The following is a 21,593-nucleotide window of genomic DNA, read 5'->3' on the forward strand; positions in this document are numbered from 1 at the left end:
GTCACTCTTTCTTTCTCTTTCCCTTTCTTCCTTCCTTTCTCTTCTTCTTTTCAAGCCTTATAACTATGAGCATTTTAAGAAGAGGTTAATCCCCCTGATTTGGCATGATGAGGGGAGGCATCATGTGTGAAGTGAGGCTTGAATTAATCTTGCAGGATCAGTAGTTGAGTGTTTGTCAGATGGGAGGAGACAGATTGCATAAAGACAGATGGACCAGTGTAACAATTTTTATTGAGTCTGCTGGAGTGATTCAGTCATGATTATTTAGGCTACTGTTGCATAAATACACAGCCCACAGGTAGCCATTACTGTTCACACTTCCTTTGTTTCACTATGGGGAGGGCAAAGCATTTACTTTGTGGAGTTAAAGTTGAATACTCAGTGATTGTCAATATTTTTCCCCAGGAGACCTGCATTACAGATGATCTTCCCAAGCAAGATGCTCCAAAGGAGGTAACGGGTTCTGTGCCATTCTGGGCAAGCTGCTGCTAACTTCACCCTTTCCTCTCTTAAAACCAATACAAAGAAGAGTAGAATTATAAGGGAAAACAAATATAGGTACCATATTTGTTTTTTAAGAATTGTCACAACTGATTGTAACTCACCATGTAGATGATGGTAGTTGAGTATTATCAGAAAATTGAAGTCCACAATGGACTTTGTCCACATCTGTTTATTGAAAGTTTACTACAGTATGGGAGTTAGCTACTATTACATTCCTTCTGCTGGAGACTCACAGGGATTTAAAAGGACAGTGGGTTTAACGGAGAAAAAGGAGGAAGTGTGAAGACAAGTCTTTGATTGGTCACTTTCAAAGTGATCATTTGGGAGGGACTTTACGTGGGATTTTTGAAAGTGCCACGGAGGTGGTGGGTATAAGTAGGAGGCAGGGGGCTTCCTGATTGACTTTCAGATTCATTTTGTCATCTTTGATTGGTTCACTATCCCCAGGCACGTAACTGGGTCCTTCCCAGAATTGGTAGGCTCATAGGGGTTTTCCTGGTCCACTGAAAGAATATCTAGTTCCCTACTTGGGGTTCCAAGTCTACGAGAAGACAGTTCTGGATAATTGTTGCATTAAACTCTGAGGTCCTTTTTCAACATAGACCAGTGCCTGGTATATAGTAAGGAGTCAATGTATGTGGAATATATACCAAATATTTTATAAGAGGGATTTTTCCCAACATTTTACTGTAAAAACTTTCAAATGTAAAAGTTAAAAGGATCGTACAGTGAACATCCGTATTCCCACTACCTAGGTTCTATAATTAAAATATTACTAGTATATTTTCTTTATCAAATATCTATCCATGTATTCACCTCGCAAGAGGAATTCTCATATGACACATTTGATTAAGCTAATAAGAAAATAGTTTATTGTCTTACTGCTTTCATGGGCAGAGATCTAGTCCAAGGGCATAATGAGTGATATTCCAGAGATGTCTTAATTGCCCTTATAAACCACTATTGTTTGCCAAATATGGGTGGGACTCGGATCTTCTATGAGGCTGTTAATGTTCAAGGACTTCAGTCAGTTAAGGTGTGGATATGCTAAAGGTTTATTAGTTGATAGTATTGTAGAGCCAGGATTTGCCTTCACCTGTAAAAACATATATTAAATTGGTAGGTAGAAATGCCAATTAAAAAAAAAAAACAATACTAGAGAGTTTAAGCTTAATGGGGCTACTACAATCAATTTGTCATACGATTTTTATTTTAAAGATTCATGGAAGTCAGCTTCGTACACAAATGAAAGTTAATTCTGTAGGTTAAATGAGGTAGGCGAAAGTTGAATATGCCTGCTGCATCGAAGTCTATTAAGAGGCTAGTCATCAAAATATATTTGCTTGTTTTTTCTCTATTCTGTTTTTTTTTCCCTTGAGAGTTAATCTGTGTATGCATTATGACTCTTTAGTGCAAGATATTTGTGTACTCTGGAAAGTCCGCATATGGCCTCTGACCACATTTTTGGAGGGAGTGGTGAGTTGTGGACGCCCCGGGGAGCCAGAGTAGCCTTTTCATATAGAGTCAGATGCCTTGAGTTTGGGTCTGGCTCTGCCCTTCATATTTGGGGCCTCACTTTTGTAATTATAAAAGCGACTTAATACAAATGGTATTTACTTTACATGGCTGTGATAAAGACTAAATGAGATACTGCATGTAAAATGCCTGGCTCATAGTGACAATCAGTAAATACTGGTCGTCGTCTGTTAAAATGTGGCAAAAGCAATGTACTTGGGAGGAAAATTAAAATACGCATGTACTGGTATAGAATTCTTTTTTTAATTATTAGTTTTTAATTTTTATTTTAGAGAGAGAGAATGAGAGTTGGGGAGAGGGACAGAGGGGTGAGAGAGAGAGAGAGAGAGAGAGAGAGAGAGAGAGAGAGAATCTTAAGCAGGCTCCATGCTCAGCATGGAGCCCAATGTGGGGCTTGATTTCATGAACCCTGGGATCATGACCTGAGCTGAAATCAAGAGTCAGATGCTCAACTGACTGAGCCACCCAGGTGCCCTAGAATTCTTGTTTTGAGCTGGAAGTGACCTCAAATATCCTCTACCTCAACCCCTCATTTTACAAATAAGAAAGCTGAAATCCAGAGACATTAAATAATTCCCCCCAAATAACAGTTGAAGGTATTCTGGAATAGGATGAAAACCAGGCTTTTAAATTTCCCTAGTAAAGCTCTTTCCACCACACCAGGCAATCCTGAATTGAGGATACTGAAAGAGGCCTGCTATAGTAATAAAGCACCAGCCTTGGAGACACTCACATCTGAATCCAGCTCTCATTATGTGGCGTGGGTGAATTATACCTTGGTTTTCTCTCTGTAAGTGGCTTTTGTAATCCTGCCAGATGGGGCTATTCAGAGATTAAATGAGATGATAGGAATGAAACACATTGCACAATGCTTTGACATATAGTAAATTCCCCATCTGTTCCGATTGTTTTATTTTAATGTTTATTTATCTGTTTGAAAGAGAGAGAGAAAGAGTGCACATGGGAGGGAGTGAGGGACAGAAGATCTGAAGTGGGCTCTGTGCTGACAGCAGAGGGCCTGATGTGGGGCTTGAACTCAACAAACAGAATATGGTATCTGTTTGTAATGAGAAATGGTAAAAGATGGAGGAGGGGATTTATGTATGTATGTATGTATGTATGTATGTATCTATTTATTTAAAATGTTTACTTATTTTGAGAGAGACAGGGAGCATCAGCAGGGGAGGGGGCAGAAAGAGATAGAGAGAGAGAATCCCAAGCAGGCTCTGCGCTCAGCACAGAGCCTGACTCGGGGCTTGATGCGGGGTTGGGGAGCTCACTAACTATGAGATCGTGACCTGAGCTGAGATCAAGAGTCAGTGCTTAGCCATATGAGACACCCAGGTGCCCCAGATGGAGGGGTTTCAAAGGAGGAATAGTCCCTAATTCTCATAATAGATCCTGAAAAAATTGCATCCTGGAAGACTGTGTCACCACTTTCAGATAGGGGTGGAAGAAAAGAAGAAACAAAGTGGAAGAACGGAAGACGGAAAGACGAGTAGAGAGAAAAGATGCCCGTGGAAAACGAGTGACCGTCATCAGGCATGCCCGCTGCCTGGGGGTTTGTGACGTCGGTTAGGGATCGAAGATCACAGTCACGGCGCAGCTTGACTCCACTACAAGATCTGCACAAACAACCCTCTGCCTCATCCCGACGCATGTTGTGTTTTCTGGACTCCTACCCAAGTTGAATTTTGGGGTCACTTAGATGCAAAATCATTGTCCCAGAAGGACCACTATTACAAAGAGTTTCAGAGCCAGAATGTACCTCCGAGGGCCTCGGCCTGCATGCTTTCACTTTACAGCTGATGAAAGGTCCTGTGGTAACAGATGATACAATGCTTCCGAGAAGTCACGGGTTAGGTAGGCTCCGGTCAGATGGGATGAGGACACAGCCACAATGTGTGGCAATGATTCTGTGGGAGGATGCTTTTACGGTTCTAAGCAACAAGAGTGCATGAAAGGATTTGGAAGATAATTTATGATTAGCTGGATTTGCCCATCATGAGATGCCTTTGACGATCCTTTACGTGTTTTTCCACCAGAAAACAGCATTGCCCGATTGTGATAGGCATCTGAGAATTCAACTTATTATTCAAGGAGATTCTGAGTTTTTCAGGGCAGGGTATGTGTTTTCTAATCGCTTTGCAACCTTTGCTACGTTAGCTATGTAAAATGTGGGCCCTGAATATGCTGCGTGTCAAAGAGAAAGAAATAACCTAATTTTTTTTTTAATTCAAGCGAAACCATTATAATAGACAAGCAAAGCAGACAGACTGCTGGAGTCCATGGGGGAGCGAAGTGTCATGGCTAGGCATACATGGCTAGGCTGCAGGAGAAGTGCCTGTGGTGATGGAGATGTTCTGTCTGCACCATCCAGTGGAAGCCATGGGCCCCACGTCAAGTGATAGCACTCGAATTACGGTTAGGACAGTCGAGGAATTGAATTTGCGATTTTATTTGATTGTGATGAAGTTAACTTAAACTTAAAATATGAGTATGTGTGATCGGTGGCTACCGGAATGGGCAGTGTAGAACGAAGAGGGGGATGATGGAATGCGGATACTGTGGCACATGGCCAGGGTTCGCTTCCCAAACTTGCCTTTCCTACTGTCTGAACTGCTTAGTTCCAGTGTCCCCATCCGTAAGAGCCATCATAAAGATCATGAGTCAATATACGAAGTCAATACATGGAATGAGTCAATGCATAGCAACGAATCATTCCATGGAAAGTACTTAGAACAGCGCCTGGAAACAAATATATGTGTGTGTTCCTGTTTTACTACTTTTGTAAGGCGGCTATGAGATCTGTTTTAACTAACTAGATCATTAAATAATTGTTTGGCCTGATTCTTGCCCTCTTTTGACTTTCTGGGTCTCTGTAGTTCTGTTAGTTAAGCTGTGGGGTTAGTCAGGGCAATCGCTGGCTCCGAGAATTGATGTTCCTGTATTTGGCAGCTTGTATAGACAATTCGTAGGAAGAAGCCTGGTTTTTGGTCCTGCAATAGACTTCTCTGTGGGTTATGTTGTCTTCTATCCTCAGTTTCTGCATCTGACAGATGAGGTAGCTTGGCCTCATTTCTCAGATCTACACATTTTAGTGCCACATGGGTGATATGGAATAATGTTTAAAGAAATGATTGCATTTCAAGTGTTTGGAACACATTTCCTATGAACTATCATAGTCACAACATGGCAACAGGATTTACTGAGTGGTTTTTCTAGGCACTGGGCCAAGTGGTTTATAGGCATTATTCCAGTTGATATTCAGTACGACCCCATTAGGAAGGTATTGTCACTGTTCTTTTAATGGGACAGGACAGAGGGTGCAGGCTCCGGGTCACTTAGCCAGTGAGCAGCAGAGGCAAGCTTTGTTCTCTTTGACTCTGTAGCTTGTAATCTGAAGCTTGTAGAAAGGCCTCCTCTTACCGTTTGAGAGCATACTCGTTAACGCTTTGTGTAGTTTGCCCATAGGCATGCAAAAACTCAGTACCTGAGGAATCATTCTTAAGCTTGGAAAAATCTTGGAAGTGGGAAGCCAGGTGGCTTTTGTGAAATGAAGAGATGGCAAATTTTGGTCATTGATGCCCCTTCGGATGATGAAACTTCAGTCACTTGGAATTTGCTCTGGACAGTTTTTTCTCAAGAAAGTCTCTCCCTGGAGGGTTTCTTATGCTCTTCTGAACACAGAGACCCTTTCCTGTGAAAACATACTCCTCGTTACCCTGGTTAACAAGTGAAGAATTGTGTGGCCATTTGACAGTGTTGCGTCATGTTTCAAGACACACACCTCTAAATGTCAAAAGGGGGGGGGTATCTGTGGATAAATTCCTTGAGATAACACCGGCGTATTATTTAGCTGTCTCTTGCCCAGAAAACTGTTTCCAAGGGATCTGGGGCTTCTCACAAGCCACGGGCCTATCTTTGTAGGCTTGTCTTCCTTCCTGCACTCTTGTTGGGTCATCCCATCGTCCTAGTCTTTCTCACTCATTCAGTGGATGAGTTCCGAGCACATTGCCCACGTTCTCCCCTCCAACAATCATTTCTTCATTCCTTCTGACAGGAGAGCCACGTTGGTAAGATTGAGTGGCTTCAAACACCCAGCACTTAGCATTGCTTTTTAAAACTATATAATTGCCAAGCCCTAATCTTGCACCAAAACGCTCCTGCCTTGTACAAGAGCCAGAGAGACTCTGAGGTCTCTTACTTGAGATCTCTCAGAAATTCATGCTTGCACTGTGTCCCATAAATCTAAAGCACAACAACACAGCAAAAGGAGGAATTTTCACCGCCCTCCCCGACCCTGCAAATAATTAGGACTTCAAGCCTAGAAGCCCTCCTAATTGGAGTAAGTACCACTTTATTCTTGCATACCTCTTTTTCTTTTAGTTGTATTCTGAACGAGTGGCTCTCATTTTCCCAGCAAGAAAACTACCTCAACTTTGCTTCTTAGCTCTGGGCCTCTCTGCTTTATTCTCTGACCTCATTCTGCTGGATTCAGTGATTCATTTTATTTTGGTGCAAGACCTAAGTCAGCCCAATAAAGACCGATAGTTATCACTTCCAGGAGTTTGAGTAAGTTGCCAGAGACTTAAGTAAAGAAGCTTGTAGTTCTAGAAACTACTGGACATTGTCTTCGGAGCAAGAAACTAGGGGTCAGAGTTATCCAAGAAGAGTAGAATTGAGATAAGGAAAGAAATTGGGTCCTTGATAACCCAGCCTTATCTGAAGTTAAATCTGGACTTTTTCAGTCAACTGGACCAATAATTCCTTTATTATTTAGGTGAGTTTGAGTTGCATTTTCCTTGACTAATAATGGCAAGCACCTTAACTGATGCAGATGGTATACTATACAGGCTAGGAAGCATGATAGCTCCTGCGGTCACAAAGATAAATGAGACATATTTACTGTCAAAATATAGGCGTGCATAATTTTAGAATCTTCTTTCCCCCATTTAGTGTGTCTCTTCTTGCAAGGCAATGGGCAGGATTATTTTTTATGATGTCATTAATTTTTTTAAAATATGTATTTGAATTGAGATATAGTTCATATGCCACAATATTCACCCTTTTAAGGTGAGCAATTCAGTAGCTTAAGTATATTCACAAGGTTGTGCAGCCATCACTGTCTAATTTCAGAACCTTTTCATCCCTTCTCTGCACCCCTCCCCACCAAAAGAAAACCCCATATCCATTAGCAGTCACTCCCCATTCTACCTTCAACTTTCTCTCTTCAGGGATTTGCCTGTTCTGGACACTCCATAGAAGTGGAATCATACAATATGTTGCCTTTTGTGACTTCTACTTTTACATGACATAATATTTTCTTTTTTTTGATTTAACTTTATTTTTTATTTTTTAAAATTTACATCCAAATTAGTTAGTATATAGTGAAGCAATGATTTCAGTAGATTCCTTAATGCCCCTTACCCATTTAGCCCATCCCCCCCTCCCACAACCCCTCCAGCAACCCTCAGTTTGTTCTCCATATTTATGAGTCTCTTATGTTTTGTCCCCCTCCCTGTTTTTATATTATTTTTGTTTCCCTTCCCTTATGTTCATCTGTTTTGTCTCTTAAAGTCCTCATCTGAGTGAAGTCATATGATTTTTGTCTTTCTCTGACTGACTAATTTCACTTAGCATAATACCCTCCAGTTCCATCCACGTAGTTGCAAATGGCAAGATTTCATTCTTTTGATTGCTGAGTAATACTCCATTGTATATATATATATACCACATTTTCTTTACCCATTCATCCATCGATGGACATTTGGGCTCTTTCCATACTTTGGCTATTGTCAACATGGCATAATATTTTCAAGGTTCATCGTGTTACTGCATGTATCAGACCTTCATTCCTTTTTATGGCTGAATGATATTCCATTGCATAGATATACAATACTTTGCTGATTCATCAGGTGATGGACATTTGAGTTATTTCCATTTTTTGTCTATTATGAATAATGTTGCTATGAACATTCATGTACAAATTTTTGTGTGGATATATATTTTCATTTCTCTATGCCTATGAGTGGATAGGTGGTCATATGGATAGTGGATGGGTCATATGGTAACTTTATGTTTAACTTTTTGAATAACTACTAAACTGTCTTCCAACACAGTTACACTGAACAAGAAAATAAGACTTCTGTTCTCAAGGAGTTTATAGGTACTGATGTTATAATAGATAGCAACTTTGGAAAAAACTAGACCAGAAAGAAATCTTATAGCATCTTATATACAATTGTCTTTTTTTTTAATTAAAAATTTTTAAAAAATGTTTATTTATTTTTGAGAGAGACAGAGCATGAGCAGGGGAGGTGCAGAGAAAGAGGGAGACACAGAATCTTAAGCAGGCTCCAGGCTCCGAGCTGTCAGCACAGAGCCCGATGCGGGGCCCGAACTCACGGACCGCGAGATCATGACTTGAGCTCAAGTCAGATGCTCAACTGACTGAGCCACCCAGGCACCCCTACAGTAGTCTTTAACACAATAAAAACGTCATCTGAAATTCTTACTACAGAACAGAGATTTGGTCCCCTAGCTGCCCTACATGAATAGTGATGTGTAGTCTATTTTTTCCATTATGACACTAAAAGCCTTTCAACTGGGTGTTTCAATTCCATCACAACTAAGAAGTTAGACATTTATAGATCCTGCTAAGCATCTAATTGAGAATTTATTATTACAGCAGAACACCAAGGAGCTGTTAAGTCAATAAAATTCTTTAAAATTCTTTAAGAATTTTCAGAGAATTGGAAACAAATATTGGCAACCTTATTTGGATTATAGGGATGAGAAAATATATATAATTATCCATAAGTGGATAAGATGCATAAGATGCATAAGATGACAATCACTGCTCAAGAAGAATACGGAACAAGAAGGTACAGAAAGCATATTTAGTACAAAGCACATTTGCTTTTTAAAAATTATTTTATTGCAGTTGCTAAAGTATGTGAGCTTATCTGTGGTGCTGTATAAACAGTACTAAGGGCAAGGCAGACATTGGACTCCCAACAAACCAAACCCGGCTGACCTTTATCTTCAATGCCTCATTTCATGATAGCTGTGACTTTCCCAAAAGGTATTTGAAATCATCTTATGACAATTAATTTGTGACAATTAGAAAAGGCTTGAGGACAGTGCCAAGGAAAAGTCTGCATATCGTGGTGGTGGAGGGGAATCATAGATTTTAAGGGTGGAAGGGACGTTCAAGTGTTTCCAATGTACCTTGCCTTCCTTCTCCCGCCGCTCGCCTGTCCCCCTCCCCCACACCCCCACCCAGGTTGCCCGAATGACAATGACAAACCTGCTAAAACATTAGCAATCTCTGGTTACACATACCTGTTCTAGCAGTGTGAAGATATTAACTGCAACCCCATCTCTAAACGTAAAACATTGGAGTAACCAAAACATCTAACACAGCAATAAGTCACTATTGTACAAATGGAAATTAGATCTGTGGACATTTGTGGAAGTGTTTCTTGTGATTTTAAATTCAAAAAAGCGGAATATAAACTTGCATTTAGATTATACTTAAAACTGTGCCCAGGAAGACGGAAAGATACGCAGAATAGAAACAGTTGTTTTGCTTGGGTTATGAGGGTAATTTTTCTTTTCCTTTAAACGTTTATACATTTTCTATAATTTCGCTTATTCAGTGTTCCCATATCAAACTAATAAACATAAAAATATGGCTTTCCTTTTTTTTCCTTTTTGTGCTTGAAAACAGATAGAAGTAAAGGGGGCTAATGTTTAGCTGTGGAGATAGAAATCTGCAATGGCATTCTCCAGGAGTCAGAGGCAATGATCAAAAAATATATATACATAAAGTTTTAAGTTCATTTGGTGAAGCCGGGAAATACTGCATACTTCCCATCCTTTTAAAAACCATTGTAGCTCTTTGTTGAATTTATGTTTGCAATTTAATAGGAGCCAGGGGATCATTAAAAAAGAACAGTTTTAAGAGAAACCACAACACAAGGGAAAAATGTTAGCCAATTCTTAGGACAAACCTAATTACATTTTTACTCATATCCTGAAAAAAAAAAATCTCCTGTCTTACACCGCATCGTATAGCTGATTGGCAGAAAGAGTTTCCCTTCGGCTTATTTTAATATGTCTTTATTACTTGGATTTCTGCAGTTTAGTGTTTAGATGCAGGGACACATGATCTTTCATTGTTGTGTCTTCTATTGTCTGGAGACCCATAAAACCAGAGGGTTGACAGGTTCAGCATTTTGTTCTTATTATCTGCCCAAGCCATTCGATAGTGTGATTGGTGCTGGTGCACTACAGACGTTCATAAAGGATAATGTCTTTATCTTAGGATGCAGATTTTCAAATAAGAAGAATCTAAGTTTTTTGGATAAAAAAGGTCAACCACGGCAAACTCAATTTGAAATAAGCTGCAAAACAATATCGCTGTCAATGTGGAGTGACTAGATTGGACATCTTTAATTTCAGCCTCTTTGACAATTTATGAAAATTAACGTTAAAGTTTTTAAAACCAGATGGAGATTAGCCATTCGTGTAGTAAGCAAAAATAAACATATTCTGTTGGTATTCAGAGAACAAAAGATACATTCTAATTTAGAGGAAGAATATTGTTTTCCCCTTTTAATATATCTGAAGTTCATATGATCTGGTATTTCTTTTTTTTTTTTTTTTAATTTTTAACGTTTATTTATTTTTGAGAGACAGAGATAGAACACGAGTTGTGAGGGCGGTGGTGGGGGGGGGGGGTGGTTGCACAGAGCAGAGAGAGAAGGAGACACAGAATCCGAAGCAGGCTCCAGGCTCCGAGCTGTCAGCACAGAGCCCAATGTGGGACTCGAAATCACGAACCGTGAGATCATGACCTGAGCCAAAGTTGGATGCCTAACCGACTGAGCCACCCAGGAACCCCCATCTGGTATTTCTTAAATAGTAAAAACATACTGTCTTTTTAGGGGCTGACATCAAATAAAGGGCAAGTCAAATATTTTTTGGTTTTACTGTAAATGGGTTGTATCAGACCGACTATAATTTCTTACTTTTCCCCCTTAGAATAATTCAGCACAATTGTATTGAAGCCCTTGTGGCTTTCTGATAATTAGAGAGAAGAAAAGAGCTCCTAATTGGCATGGTGAGGTAAGGGACACTTTGAATAAATGATTTTGATTTTTTTTGTTGAACTTTGCTTTCATCTTAGTGCGAGTTGTCCCGCTCCTGGCTATTCCTGGTTTCTTTTTGTTTTGGCTATCTTGGAGGGTGACCAGCTTCCTGAAGCGGTAACTCTTTACGATTTGGCAGGGATCGGCAATGACTGACTGCCAGGGCCCCTCCGTCTGTTGTCGGCTGTGGATGAGTCTGCCTGACAGAAATCTGGTCACAACTGAATCCCCACAGGGTGACTGGGACGGCACTGGGAACAGAAGACCGAAGAATGAAATGTTTTGAGAGAATTTGAGAGTTTGCCAGTGTGCATTTAATGAAAACATTTTCATCAAAAATGTTTAATTAAAAAAAAAAACAATCAAGTGGACTTAACAATATGAATTCATTCTTCAAAGAGACGATGAATTAGAAAATTAGGAAAATGCATGGGGCGCCTGGGTGGCCCAGTCGGTTGAGCCTCAGACTTTGGCTCAGGTCATGATCTCGCGGCCCGTGAGTTCGAGCCCCGCGTCGGGCTCTGTGCTGACCGCTCAGAGCCTGGAGCCTGTTTCAGATTCTGTGTCTCCCTCTTTCTCTGACCCTCCCCCATTCATGCTCTGTCTCTCTCTGTCTCAAACATAAATAAACGTTTAAAAAAAATTGAAAAAAAAAAGAAAATTAGGAAAATGCAAAGGAAACCACCCATCGGACTGCCCACATATCTAGGCAAAAAGGTGGGTGCATGTGAAGTTCTACCAAATGACACGGTTTAATAGGGTCCCAGATGCTGGTTAACCACAACAGTGTCCTTCTGGTGTGAACTTGACTCTGCTGAGGTTGTGGGCACTTGTACAGAAGCAGCAGCGTTGCAAGATCAGTGAGCAGAATACCCGAGCTAGACAGAAACAGACATCAACTCTCTTTGATATGTGATCTTTCGTGTATTTGTGGAAAATCCACTTTGGCGGCTGAGGTCCTGAACATATCACTTAGATTTCATTGAAAAAAGGGAACTCGTTTCTTCTTTCTTACCTCCTCTTCTCAAATGCTTTAGAATTGCATCCACACCCTCCCTTCCTCCTTCTCTTCCTCCCTCTCTGTCACTCACACACATGCACACACACAGTCTTTTGATTTGTGTATTTATTTTGTTCCTTTTCGGCTTTCTGTCTGGGACGGTCACATAATCACAGTGCCCTCCATCCACCAAGGGCGGCCGAGACCCCTTTCTTCCTGTAGAGCCTGTCTGTTGCCTCAGCCCTCACCCTGAAGGTATCCTGCAGCCCGGAGCAAGGTCCTCACAGCAGAAGAGTTTCTGAACAGTTCCTGCTGTACATGTCCTTCCTGTCCCACAGAGTTCTCAACAGCTGTCCAGAGTCTGGATGTGCAGGGAGGGTGTGCAGGAAGCTCAGGGGCTGCAGGGCTTGGAGGAGCCAGCCCTGCTTTGCAGGCGATGCGGTCTCTTTGCTTGTCCTCCTCTGGTGTCTCCCCTGGTTCTCTGGCATTTCACGCGTGTTTGGGGAGCCCTCTGGCACACGGTCTGCCTGATAAGAACACGGGGATTAAGGCGACTGTAGTCCCCCCCGCCCCAGGCACTAACGTCGATGGTAGAAATGTATTTATACGTGTCAAGTAAGTTATGGTCTGGAAGGTGCATAATGAAAGGCTTCTGAGTGAGAACAGTCTCGAATGTAAGTGGAGACAACTATGGAGTCCATTGCTGATAAGGAAGCAACAGGTTTGGGCAGCCTGGAGGCAGACTGGTTTCACTGCGTGTGGGCTTCCTGGGGCCACTGTAATAAAGCACCTAAGACAACTGAAGCCTCTTGTCTTGCAGTTCTGGAGGCCAGACGTCCGAAACCCAAGCTGCAGTTTCGGCAGGGCTGTTTCTTTCTGGAGGCTCTGAGGGGGAGTCTGTCCCACGCCTCTCTCTAGCTTCTGCTGATGGCCGGCAGTCCTTGGCTTGTGGACACATCACCCCCATTTCTTCTTTATTTTACTTTATTTGCTTACTTATTTTTTAAAGATTTTATTTTTAAGTAGTCCCCACACCCAACGTGGGCCTCAAACTCACAACCGCGAGATCGAGTTGTGTGCTCCGCTGGCTGAGCCAGCCGGGCTGCCCAGCATCACCCCTGTCTCCGCATCCTGTTGTCACACAGTGTTCTCTTCCTTCTGTGTCGGTGTGCAAATTTCCCTCTTCTTGTGAGGACACCAGTTATGGACACCTCTAGACTCCAGTACATCGTTGTAACTTGGTTATACCTGCGATGAACCTATTTCCAAATGAGGTCGCATTCAGTGGAGTTAGGACGTGAACATAACTTTTGGGGGCACAGTTCCACCCGGAGCATGGCATTCTCCACATTCTCCACCCCCGTCTGTATTTGCAGCTCCACTTGTCTTGCCCCGTCCTCAGCACCTGCACTCTTTGGAACTATCGACATTTTGCCCAGACGACTCTGTGGCGGACCGTCCCGGGCCTTGAGCGTGTTAGCAGCCTCCCTGGCCTCTACCCCCTGGTTCGCACCAGAGTAGCCTTCCTCAGCATAGCTGTCATGGCCCCAGATGTCTCCAGACATCACCATATGTCCCAGGGACAAAATCGCTCATGGTCGACAGCCACTTCTTCACGGTGATTTCCGTTTTATCACATTCCCTTGTCTATCTTAAGACTTATTCTCATACGTATCTACTACTATGTTATTTTTATCAAAGTTTACTTATGTATTTTGAGAGAGACAGAGAGAGCACGAGCAAGGAGGGGCAGAGAGAGAAGGAGAGAAAGAATCCCAAGCAGGCTCTGCACTGCCAGCACAGAGCCCGATGCGGGGCTCCCACTCACGAAACGGTGAGATCGCGACCTGGGCCAAAATCAAGAGCTGGCCGCCCAATCGACTGAGCCACCCAGGCACCCTGTACTACTATGTTATTTAGTACGTAGAGATCCATGACTACAATACCTTTTTCTACCATTGCCAAATTACCCTCTGACTTTTTAAAATTAAATTTCCTATTATCGTTTATTAGTATTGGTATTCCTGCATCTTTTGTTTTTAATTTCCTGACAAATGACTGTCCATCATTTCCTTTTCAACTCATTTATAGAGTGCCTGTTTCTTTTTTATTTATTTATTTTTTTTATTAAAAAAATTTTTTAACGTTTATTTATTTCTGAGACAGAGAGAGACAGAGCATGACCAGGGGAGGGGCAGAGAGAGAGGGAGACACAGAATCGAAACAGGCTCCAGGCTCTCAGCTGTCAGCACCGAGCCCGATGGGGGGCTTGAACTCATGGACTGTGAGATCATGACCTGAGCTGAAGTCGGCCGCTTAACCAACTGAGCCACCCAGGCACCCCATATCATATTTGTTATGTTTTTTTTTTTTAACGTTTATTTATTTTTAAGACAGAGAGAGACAGAGCATGAACGGGGGAGGGTCAGAGAGAGAGGGAGACACAGAATCCGAAACAGGCTCCAGGCTCTGAGCTGTCAGCACAGAGCCTGATGCGGGGCTCGAACTCACAAGCTGTGAGGTCTTGACCTGAGCCGAAGTAGGTCGCTTAACTGACTGAGCCACCCAGGCGCCCCTAGAGTGCCTGTTTCAACCACCACTCCCCCAGAGTGCTGCTCATCTAGTAAGCCTGGGTCTGCTCTGATCACATGTCTCTCCAAAGCAAAGGGGGTGTTGTGCTGTCAGGAGAGACAGAAACTCTCTTAGCATCACCTTGTCTGTGTACGAAGATTAAGCTGAGAATCCTGTATCCCACGATTTTCTGTGCTTAAGCGACACATCTGTTGGGCTGTACGAAGAAGTAAGTGTCATGTTCTTTCCATTTGAATCCTTTGCCAAGTTTGAGGTTGCCAAAGAGAAGGAAGATTCTTTCTTTCTAAGCCTGTGAGTTGGACCCTCGGTTTCTGAGTCAGTTTGTGAGGGGGACCAGGGTGGGTATGGATGTGCTCCACCTTGGTACAGCCCACGCTGATCCTCCTCACTCCCGATTTTGTGATGATGCCGCAAAGCTTTGGAGCAGGAACATAGCCTCTAGAAATCTCTAGAAATGAGCACATTTTCCCGGTTCTGCAAGTACTTCTGAAAAGCTCCTTTTGCTTCTGGAAATGCCCCAGATAAAATGTCCTCCACACAGAAACCTTCAGAATCCTTGAGAAGAGAGCAGTAAGTTACACTTTAACATTTGCTATCTCTAACAGGAGGGGACAAATTCCTGAGGCTTGAAGTTTCAAGAGAATAGCAGATGTTTGGTTCACTTCATATCGGGTAATGAATTAGAGGTGCTTTCCTGGTCCCACCCAGAGGTCCACCCCCACGGCGCGGACTTCTTGCCACCCACTCATCTGTCATCTTGCTCGACTGTCACCTACACAAAGCCTTTCTTTCCCCTCCCAGGCAGTGCTCATGGCTTCCTATTCTGGGTCCACCAGCCCTTTGTGTGTCCTATATTTAGAGCTGAATGAATTGTTGGGTAATGATTTGTTTATGTGTCTGTCTCTCGCAGTGGGTGATGAGCTCCTTGCAGCCAGGGACGATGTCCTCTTCATTTCCATACACCCGTCTCCTTTTGGTGAATGAACCTCTGATCTATTTTCTCATCTTTCTGGACACCTTTCTGATTCCTGTTGCCATCCGCATAAACTCCAGACTTGTGCCTCGAGTGCCTCAAGCCTGCCAGAGTGAAGAAACTCGGCCCTCCTGTGTGGGTTGGGCTCTCTCTCTCTCCTGGCATCGACCCTTCTGTTGGCAACGTATCTTCCCAAATACCAAACCACCCCTCCCTTGCTCTGGGTGAGCCCTTCCTCATTCTCAAGGTCGGTAGCAGCACCCCTGTGTGTTGCTGTAGCATTGTGTGCTTTACCTAACGCATGATTTCACACACACTCTTGTGATAGCCTGCACGTCTGCTCTATCCCCTGGACTGAAAGACCCTGAGCCCCCTGTGTCAGTTTCCTGCCTCCTAGCAGAGAGCCTGGTGCTCAGTAAATATTGGTTGAATCACATCACTCACAAAATCCACAGGACGTATCACAAAAGTCTGTAGTAAAGTAGGGAGAGAATGTAATCAGAAGTTAGAAAACTTGAGTTCTTGTCCAGGTTACACACAAGGAGGAAAATAAAACATAAAAGTTTGCCCAAGTGTAAGAGCACTTTAGGAAAGAGGGGACTTAGGCCAAGAGAAAGAGGTACCCACCAGGAAGTGGGACCCAAAGTGCAAGGACAGTGAAAAACCAGACAAGTCAGCTTAGCAGGGACGGGGGTTAACAAGATCCAGTGGGAACATGGCCTTTTCATGTCACAGTGGCTCAACAGCGCAAGCACCAGGGCAGAACTACTCCCAGGCAGGTGGGCTGACACTAAGATTGCCCCAGGGAAGAAACCAACAACAGAAAGGATCATTGTTTGGTTTGGAAGACAGGACATCACACCTGAAGTTGACTTATTTCTGCATGTCTGCCATTTATTCCCCTGCTGACTCGACGGGAACGAATCTGTGTCCGCTGTGTGGCCTTGCGACATGGAAGGGACAGGGTGGACCTCAGGCTTTGGCAACCCTTGTGACGTGATTGGCATGTGACGGCTGCCCAGGTGGCTCACCTGGGTGTTCTTCAACTACCAACCGCGTGAAAGGAAGCAGGCCATTCTGTCTTTGAGGCTCAGCATCCGTCTCTAGAAAAATGAGGACACGTGTTTACATTACGAACCTTAGACAAAACTTAGCTATGACGTTTTTATGACTATATGAACTTGTTTATGCCATCCACCCATGACCTTGAACATAGCTCTAGGAGGACGGGATTCATCTTGTGTCTTCTGTGCCACCACTGAGCTGTCCAATTGGCTGTCGCACATAGTGGATGTTTTAAAATGGAGTTTATTCTCTGACAAATGTTAAGCCATTTCTCTTTAAATCTCTCTCTCTCTCTCTCTCTCTCTCTCTCATTGGATTAGATACCTCAAACCTATATTTTTTCTACCTTCCTTCCTTATCTGGGACCTTGGCTGGGCATTGGTTGGAAAACCTAGACGTGGCCTTTCCATATTGTCTGAGCTTCCTCATAGTGTGGGAGCTGGGTTCCCAGGGCAAGTGCTTCAAGAGAACAGAGTAAAAGAGCATGGCATTTTTTTTTCCTAGGGCCTAACGATGGAGCTCATAGAGCCTTACTTTTGCCATACTTTATTGGTAAGGCAGACATAAAGGTCCACCCAGGCCCGAGGAGAAGAACACAGACCCTGTCACTCAATGAGAGGAGAGTTAAGGTCACATTGTAGCATGCAGAATGGGATACAATTTGGTGGCCTTCTTTGGAAAATACAATCTACCGCAATGAGTAAATTTTCACCAATTCATGGTGGAATGAAAAAAATGAAACCAAATTGTTTCAAGTTAGAGGACAGTCCTTGATTCTGAGCTGGAGTTTTCAGGTTGAAATGTCCTGCATTGAATGAAGTGACAATTATTGTACTTGGCAATTCTTTTTCTTAAGATACTTACTGTGCAAAATAAAAAGCTGGTGATTTTAGGCCAGGCTCCAAGGTTTTGTGAAATTCAGAATCTGGCAGTTTTATTGTATCTACTTTTTCTGTTCAGTGTTACAAGGTCTTTTGCAGCATGCCCAATAAATGGTCATTCATTCTTTGAACACTCCGGGTGACCTTGGGCTCTCCTCATGGAAAGTTTAGCTACTCTCATTGTGAACAGTCCTTATTGGTATAAGTTCTGAGTTACCTTCCTGCTGTAACTCGGACCCTTGATCTTGAATCTTCCCTCTATTCACTTGACAGCTTTTGTATTAGGTAGTGACCTCGTTCACCGCCACACCATTATGTTTTCCTTTTTCTAGGATAGACAATCTTAATTGCTGTAAATGTTCTTTTTTTTTTTAATGTTTATTTATTTTTGAGAGACAGAGAGAGACAGTGTGAGTGGGGGAGGGACAGAGTAAGAGAGAAAGACACAGAATCTGAAGATGCTCCAGGCTCTGAGCTGTCAGCACAGAGCCCGACGCAGGGCTTGAACTCACAAACCGTGAGATCATGACCTGAGCCGAAGTCGGACGCTTAACCAAGTGAGCTACCCAGGCGCCCCACTTGCTGTAAATGTTCTTAAAGTGATCTGCCCGTAGATTGGGTTCTAGGTAAGCTTTAATAAAATGGTGGTATTATCTATCTTCTAGGATCCTGGTACCCTCAATTTGTTCTTGTTGGGATTATGGTCATCAAGGTTCTTGCTGGCTATACATTTCTGTATTCTACAATCCTGTTTATATACTTCTGGAATTGTAACAGTTTGGCAATGTTCTTCTTCCATAGGTGATTACAACAAGAAAATTGTTCTGAGCAGTACAGAAAACAATGAGACTACTAAAGCTCTTAGAACTTAAAAAAAAACCCAAAAAACAGGTACAGCACAGAGATGGTATATATGAAATATATAGTTAATTAAATTTTTTTTTAAACATTTATTTATTTTTGAGAGACAGAGCATGAGCAGGGGTGGGGCAGAGAGAGAGGGAGACAAAGAATCGGAAGCAGGCTCCAGGCTCTGAGCTGTCAGTGCAGAGCCCAACACAGGGCTCGAACCCACAAACAGTGAGATCATGACCTGAGCCAAAGTCGGATGCTCAACTGACTGAGCCACCCAGGCACCCCCTATAGTTAGTTTTAAATCCAAATTTAAGAAAGTATAAACTTCCAGTTTTCTTCAAGTCCTATCCTTATGCAATTATTTTTACACTCAAATTGGCTCCTTAATTTTATTCCAGTATTTTATTATTAATATTTTGCTATTGTTATTACTACTATTGCTGCTAAACACATTTCAACTGCTGGTTTTTGTCTCTCACTTTAGTCTCTCCAGAAGTTGTTTGTTCTGGTGCTTTCCTCTCTAATTGGTCTTTACAGTTTCTTTGCAAATTTGGTATAACCATCTTCTGAACCTTCATCTAAGTCATTAACTGAAACGGTGAACAGGATGGGCTGGAGTAGAGAAATCTGGATCACTTCTCCAGCTGATTGACCCTAAGTCTGGGTGACTCTGTCTACACACCTTACTGCACTACTGTGCAAAATGCCTTTCTGAAATTCATGCTTCTTAGGCTGGACATCCTTCTGCCTGTTTACCTTTTCAATCTCTGGGAGCAATTACATGAGAATGGGTAGATTTTTTTTTTAATGACTTTGGATAGGCTCCCCATGACCTCCGCTCTCCCTTTTGTCACAAAGCATCTGTTTTACAACCTGTTTTAGTATTTTTCTAGGAGTTCATTTCAAGCTTAGTCCTCTGTAGCTTCTGAGATCCGTGTTTATTACGTAATCCAAATAGGACCAAAAGTTGTCATCAGTATCTTTTGGGCCCGTTTCCTTCCATGTTCCAAATTTCTCTTAGGGTTCCGAACTGTGGTTTAAAGTTGCATCTTTTGGGTCCTGGGAATGAATTGTTCTGGACCTAGAAGCCAGGGTGATTAGTTTCTATGCGTCAAGCAGGAGTCACACATTGCCCATCTAATTTTAGAGTCTGGACAGCTTGAAACTATCAACAAATATTTAGCAACAAAATTGACCAACCAAAATGAAACTGCAACCATAGATGTTTGAGTGTACAAGTGGAGCGCTCGCCTGAACACCTTGAAGGGGCAAAGGGCCCGTTAATGTCAAGGGTGTTGGGATAGAATGAGGGGCCAAGTGGAATTTTATTATTCCTGTGACTCCATGAATGCCCAGGCTGATGTGGTCTGAGAAGACATACGTTAGACTTAAATGACTCTAGTTTAGATGATGATGAATACTCCCAGATGACTTAGTTTTCCATCACATTCATAGCTCCAACCAAGTCTGAGTCAGTCATAACTAATTCCACATTGATAATGGCTTTCCTGTGTTTTCAAACATTCAGTTGATGAATTATCCTCAAGGAGTTTCTTAAGGCATGTCAAGAATTTATCAGAGGTTTGCTCTGAGAAAAATGAGTTTGGACTCTGGTTAAATCCTTTTTTCCCATGGATTGTAACTTGGCACCTGAGCCAGTTTTATTATTTGTGGGAAAAATGTTGTCACGTATCCGTAACAATGGGCAGTCTGTCCTACATTGCTACCTCCGTACCACTCCTGTCTCTCTTTGGCCCGGTTCTGCTGTGCCACATGCGTTTTGCATTCTCATGTTAGAATCCTATTTTCTATGTACTTTTTCTTTTTAATGTTCATTTAGTTTTGAGAGAGAGAGAGGCACACACACACACAGAGTGGGGAAGGGGCTGGGAGAGAGGAAGACATAGAATCCGAAGCAGGTTCCAGGCTCCGAGCTGTCAGCACAGAGCCCGACGCGGGGCTCGAACTCCCAGACCGCGAGATCCTGACCTGAGCCGAAGTTGGATGCTTAACCGACTGAGCCACCCAGGCGCCCCTCTGTGTACTTCCTTAACACACAGTGTTCTATCTAAACTTTTTCTTTACTTCTTCTTTTTTTTTTTAAGGCCTGTACTCTTGCAGTTTTCTATTCCAGACATAAGTAGCAGAGAAATCTTACATGACGGTACTCCTGGGGACCTCACTGTCTTTTCCCTTGCAACTCTGACGTGGATCATGGAGCCGTCCCCTCCTCCTCTGCCCCCACCTTCTTTGGCGCAGTCTTCCATACGGACTCGCTGCCGTTGCAGTTCTATTGCTCCAGAAGATGGTCCTTCTGGAAGGATTTGAAGGCTCAGGTAGGCCCTTCTTCCATGTGACCCACATCTGGTCCATACAAGATGCTCATGTATCCTGTGCTTGGTCGTCTCTGTGAGGATAGACCACTTCCGTCACTGCTTTAGTCCATTTGGGCTGGGGCCCCTTTTCTGAAATCGTTCTGCACCCCCAGGCCCTTGTGCTCCAGGCCTGCAGTGGGAGAAGAAGCCCCAAGGATCCCCGGAATGTCTCGGGCATCCTCTGAGAAGACGGAGGCTTTCTCTGTAGTTCTCCTCGTTTCTGTCTGAGTCTCACCCACAATCGCCCTCCACTGTCCGTTCATGGCAGTCCAGCCTTCTCCTGGCACGTGCCTTACGACTCCGCCAGCCTCTGCCCTCTGCCAAGTCTCACGGCGCTTCCACGGTTTTAAGCATTTGTTATCACCGCACCCCCACTTTTCGGTACCAGTTTCTGTCTTAGTCTGCCTGGGCTGTTATTATAAAAATTCCATAAACCAGGTGGTTTATAAAGCACGCTTATTCCTCCCAGTTCCGGAGGCTAGGAAGTCCAAGATCAAGGCACCAACAGATTTGGTGTCTAGTGAGGCTCTGCTTCCTCCTTGAAGGCTGTCTTCCTCCTGTAATGTCGCAGGGCAGAAGGGACGAAAGAGCTCTCTGGGGTCTCTTGTATAAGGGCACTGATCCCATTTATGATTACCCTGCCCCATGGCTTAA

General features: G+C 43.0%; 1 protein-coding gene across 5 annotated transcripts in view; it reads left to right on the top strand.

The window, feature by feature from the left end:
- SOCS6 (suppressor of cytokine signaling 6) overlaps positions 1–21,593 on the top strand; it is a 105,005-nt gene that overhangs the window by 57,700 nt on the left and 25,712 nt on the right. For 2 of the 5 annotated variants that reach the window (XR_008291647.1, XR_008291646.1), the window contains exon 6: positions 406–453. The gene's annotated coding sequence lies outside the window, so the exon portion shown is untranslated. Of the gene's footprint in view, positions 1–405; positions 11,143–21,593 lie in introns of those variants that run through there. The other 3 variants (XR_008291648.1, XR_008291644.1, XR_008291645.1) reach the window with 2 other exon arrangements.

This window comes from Acinonyx jubatus, chromosome D3 (genome assembly GCF_027475565.1).
Source record: "Acinonyx jubatus isolate Ajub_Pintada_27869175 chromosome D3, VMU_Ajub_asm_v1.0, whole genome shotgun sequence".
NCBI classification, from domain to species: Eukaryota; Metazoa; Chordata; class Mammalia; order Carnivora; family Felidae; genus Acinonyx; species Acinonyx jubatus.